General features: G+C 41.9%; 2 non-coding genes across 2 annotated transcripts; both read right to left on the bottom strand.

Annotated features, from left to right (window-relative positions):
* Nucleotides 1-3,005: 3,005 nt before the first annotated feature.
* On the bottom strand, nucleotides 3,006-3,219 carry LOC143729968 (small nucleolar RNA U3). Its single transcript, XR_013200213.1, has one exon. It is a non-coding gene; the product is annotated as a small nucleolar RNA U3 (small nucleolar RNA).
* A 1,471-nt stretch (nucleotides 3,220-4,690) lies between these two features.
* LOC143730024 (small nucleolar RNA U3) lies at nucleotides 4,691-4,897 on the bottom strand. The gene has a single exon (XR_013200262.1). It is a non-coding gene; the product is annotated as a small nucleolar RNA U3 (small nucleolar RNA).
* Nucleotides 4,898-5,403: the final 506 nt, after the last annotated feature.

Here is a 5,403-nt window from a genome sequence, read left to right on the forward strand (position 1 = left end):
AGGTGTCCGTGACCCGTGAAACTCGTTGTGCAGCTCTGTTCCCCACATTTTATTATTGGACGGTAGTCGCGATTGTTTTTTTTATTTCTTTGCCCCGATCATTGCGTGGATCATTGTCTGCTCGTGTTGACGCTGAAGTTTCGTTGAAGTGACGGTCCTGCTGTTAACTCGGTGGCTGCTGGTATCTTCGTCCTTTCTCTTCTGTGCCTGGACTGCTGCCGTTCTCTGCTGTGCTGGGATCGTTTTCGTTCTCTGCTGTGCTGGGATTGCTGCCGTTCTCTTCTGTGCTGGGACTGCTGCCGTTCTCTGCTGTGCTGGGATTGCTGCTGTTCTCAACTGTGCTGGATTGTTGCCGCCCTCTGCTGCGCTACAGATCGCTGCTGCCCCCCCGCTGTGTTGCCCGGAGCCCTGCTTCATCTGTCCTGGGCCGTGGTTCTGTGGAGCATTGTCCAACAAGACTGGGAGCTAGATTCGTCTACTCCCAGTTTATTGGTGAGTGACGCTCTGTTAAATTGTGTGCCTTGCCCGTCCGAAGTTAAGATCTACGTCTCACCTAAATTAGAGTTCCAGTCTGTCTACTGTAGTCATACTGTTATCTTTATCGCTTATGCATATTCACGAATTGCCGTGATCTAATTGAGTGTGGCACGATTAATAGCTTTTCTAGGGTGGTGTTGTGTTTATGCTGTGTTTATCTACTGTGGAGATACTGGCGGCTCTTTCTCTGTTTGTGTGAGTCTTGTGCTGATGCACGCGAGTGAGTGACAGGTGGCTTGCGGTGTAGACGCCGCTGATCGGTGCGAGACGGACTTGTGTTGGCGGAACCGCTGACAGACTGTGGGTGCCTAACTACGGACTTCCAGTGGATTTGTGAATGTGTTTATTCCAATGTCCAGTTTTTAAACTGAGTGAGAGAGTGCGTGAGTGCACGGCGCGCCCTTTCTTTTTTTATCATCGTAATCAGAGATTGTAACAAATAAACTTTTATACTGAAAGTGTTGTTTGGGTACTTCTGTTGTGTTGCTCCCACCAAACTAAAAGAACTTGCAAGTAAAAGATTTATTTTATTTAATAGAGTCCCAGCTCTTCAATTGGGTGGCGTAGTCGGGCTACATTATTATATCACACCTACATTAGGTAGTTAGAGATGGATAACTTTACTTTGAAGTTACGTTACAACGATTATTGAGCTAGTCTGCCTCGCAAAGTATAAAAAGATAGCGAAGAGAAATATACCTGGAATATTATCCGATGGAACAAGGTCAGTTCCAGGATCGGAGATGTCCAGCCGGCTCTTTTTCGACGGGGAATGAATTCATTATCTGAATCACTCTCAGCACTGGATGAACTGTCCAGGGACCAAGAGACATCGCTGTCCCTATCCGTATCTGCTCCTCCATCAGACTCCTCATCGTCAAGCATTCTAAGCATGGCTAAAACCTCTGTGGCTGTCATTGTTCTTTTTGATTAAATTTTGTTAGCTCAAATGTATAATATTTATTAGCGTCGGAATAGCGTGAACAAAAAAAGCCAAATCGTTGCTATGCAACGGGGGCACTCATTACAGAGGCGGGAAATGTAGCGGAAGTTTTATGATATCTAATGCGTGCGGTCAAAATGACCGCCATGGCCATTCTAGGTAGAAATACTCAGAACTGTTTTGTGTTTTCTGATTTTAATAAAATAACAGTGTCAGAATAAAATATACACATATTTAAGAAAAGTCAGAGTCATACAGCCACATGGATTTTATTTTAACAAAGTTATTACACTGTACAATTCAAAAACTGTCAAAATGAACGCCTTGGTAGTTCTAGAGTTAATAGAAGTCACACACACATTAACAATTCTTTATGTAGACATTTCAGAAACCTGACGTCATTTGAGCACTTAGAAAACATGCTATGACTGACATCGAAATGTGAAATGAAGCCGTGTCAGGCCCGTTTTTTCAATAACACCTGATTTTCATATCTGCTGTCTTATCCGAGATGCAATACCACATCGCTGGAAACATTTCAAGTTCTTGCAGTGATGTGGTATTGTATCTTGGATGACACAACGTTTGCTTTATACAAAGGACACTGTGACACGGGCCCCAAGACGAGGAGAGGTTTAAGCTGCCACAAAACACAACCACAAGAGAGACGGGAGCCGGGTTAACAGAAATGATCTTTTATTTAGCCAAGAACTTCGGAATTTAAACTGGTACTTAGGTTCCTCCCGGGCTGTGGTATCAACAAACCGGGCTTTGTTCCCCACATCTGTTACAACGCTAGGCCACCTTAAAGGGGGAAGACAGAACTGAAGAAAAGCAAAATCATTAAAGAATATTTTGCAAGTCTAACTCTGTCTTCTTACTCTTCAGCTGGTTTCTCTCTTGTGCTTCAGCACCTCATACTGAAGGATTCTGTCCTTAGAACCATTTAACCTTGAGTGTAGCAGAGTTCTCAATTTTATGGTGACCTCCATTAGGCCATCATTGCCTACAGCTGTGGGTGGTTCCAAGTTTGGAGTGTGAGTAGGTGGAAATGTTCATGATTGATGTCTTTTCCTAGCCGTGAGCTGCTCCATTGGTCCTGGGCTCCTCTTTCCAATATTGGATTGCAAGAAAGCGTTCCAGAAAAGCTTCTAAAACAATCCACTTTCTCAAAAGGCATAAATGTCAAACAACGCTCAGATCATACCCCTTTCTTCAACATCGACAACAGCAACACAGAAACTTCATCAACGGCACAGAGCTGACGTCCAACATAAAAGTCACAAACCTACCAACAATTGCTAACTTAGGCATTTCAGAAACTTGACGTTGAATGCATTTTTAGAAAACTTGCAATGGCTGACCTCGAACTGGGCAGGTATCCAAAGCACTCTTTACTCTAAAATCCACTTTTTGCAACTGCTGTCTTAGACAACACACAGTTCCGCATTTCAACAAAGTTTGCTGCATAGGACCTACAGATGCAAAAACAAAACAATTCCAAAATGAGACTTAAATACCAAACACCACTCAGAACACCCTCCTTTCTTCAATATTGCAAAAAGCAATACAGAACGCTCATCAACGATACAGAGCTCACAACCAAAGTCACTGCTCTGCTTCCAATTCATGCTCAGAAAGGAGCATCATGACTCTTCTTTGTGGGTTGGGAGACAGGCAATTTTGAAACACATTTCCAGCCAAAAAACTATAGAAATGATCCCTGAAAATATAGTCTTAACGGTTTATAGAAACTCAATCGGCATTCCATTCTGCTGCGCTTCTCCTCTAAAATGGTTTTGCTTAGTTGAATTTTGTAGGCGCTAAAATTTACGTGACATTTTAGCGCACACATCGAGGCCAAATGCAGAAAGGACTTCCACAAACTCTTTGAAGCCTACTGTTAAGATATGTGGAATACAAACAACAATCCATAATGTCTTACTTTTTTTCAGCATAGCTACCCGTTTCATGCTTTGTAGTTCATTCGTTGAAGCCAAATTTAGAAAATCTTTTAATAGAAGTCACACACACATTAACAATTCTTTATGTAGACATTTCAGAAACCTGACGTCATTTGAGCAATTAGAAAACATGCTATGACTGACATCGAAATGTGAAATGAACCCTTGTCGGCCCCGTTTTTTTCAATAACACCTGATTTTCATATCTGCTGTCTTATCCGAGATGCAATACCACATCGCTGGAAACATTTCAAGTTTTTGCAGTGATGTGGTATTGTATCTTGGATGAGACAACGTTTGCTTTATACAAAGGATGCTGTGACACGGGCCCCAAGACGAGGAGAGGTTTAAGCTGCCAAAAAACATAACCACAAGAGAGACGGGAGCCGGGTTAACAGAAATGATTTTTTATTTAGCCAAGAACTTAGGAATTTAAACTGGTATTTAGGTTCCTCCCGGGCTGTGGTATCAACAAACCGGGCTTTGTTCCACACATCTGTTACAACGCTAGGCCACCTTAACGGGGGAAGACAACTCAAGAAAGGCAAAATCATTATAAAGAAGATTTTGCAAGTCTAAATCTGTCTTCTTACTCTTCAGCTGGTTTCTCTCTTGGCCAACGTGTGCTTCAGCACCTCATACTTAAGGATTCTGTCATTAGAACCATCTAGCCTTGAGTGTAGCTGAGTTCTCAATTTTATGGTGACCTCCATTAGGCCATCATTGCCTACAGCTGTGGGTGGTTCCAAGTTTGGAGTGTGAGTAGGTGGAAATGTTCATGATTGATGTCTTTTCCTAGCCGTGAGCTTCTCCATTGGTCCTGGGCTCCTCTTTCCAATATTGGACTGCCACAAAGCATTCCAGAAAAGCTTCTAAAACAATCCACTTTCTCAAAAGGCACAAATGTCAAACAACGCTCAGATCAAACCCCTTTCTTCAACATCGACAACAGCAACACAGAAACTTCATCAATGGCAGAGAGCTGACGTCCAACGAAAAAGTCACAAACCTACCAACAATTGCTAACTTAGGCATTTCAGAAACTTGACATTGATTGCATTCTTAGAAAACTTGCGATGGCTGTCCTCGAACAGGGAACATATCCAACGCTCTCTTTACTCTAAAACCCACTTTTTGCAACTGCTCTCTTAGACAACACACAGTTCCGCATTTCAACAAAGTTTGCTGCATAGGACCTACAGATGCAAAAACAAAACAATTCCAAAATGAGACTTAAATACCAAACACCACATACTCCTTTCTTCAACATTGCAAAAAGCTATACAGAACGCACATCAACGACACAAAGCTCACAACCAAAGTCTCTGCTCTGCGCCCAATTCATGCTCAGAAAAGAGCATCATGACTCTTCATCGTGAGTTGGGAGACAAGCACTTTCGAAACACACTTCCAAGCAAAGAACTATAGAAATGATCCCTGAAAATATAGTCTTAACAGTTTATAGAAACTCAATCGGCATTCCATTCTGCTGTGCTTCTCCTCTAAAATGTTTTGCGTAGTTGAATTTTGTAGGCGCTAAAGTTTATGTGACATTTTAGCGGACACTTCGAGGCCAAAAGCAGAAAGGACTTCCACAATCTCTTTGAAGCCTACTGTTAAGATATGTGGAATACAAACAACAATCCATAATGTTTTTCTTTTTTGCAGCATAGCTACCCGTTTCATGCTTTGTAGTTCATTCGTTGAAGCCAAATTTAGAAAATCTTTTAATAGAAGTCACACACACATTGACAATTCTTTATGTAGACATTTCAGAAACCTGACGTCATTTGAGCATTTAGAAAACATGCTATGACTGACATCGAAATGTGAAATGAACCCGTGTCGGGCCCGTTTTTTTTCAATAACACCTGATTTTCATATCTGCTGTCTTATCCGAGATGCAATACCACATCGCTGGAAACATTTCAAGTTTTTGCAGTGATGTGGTATTGTATC

Source organism: Siphateles boraxobius, unplaced genomic scaffold (assembly GCF_051911475.1).
Source record: "Siphateles boraxobius isolate OS27281-9 unplaced genomic scaffold, OSU_SipBor_1 8, whole genome shotgun sequence".
Lineage (NCBI taxonomy): Eukaryota > Metazoa > Chordata > Actinopteri > Cypriniformes > Leuciscidae > Siphateles > Siphateles boraxobius.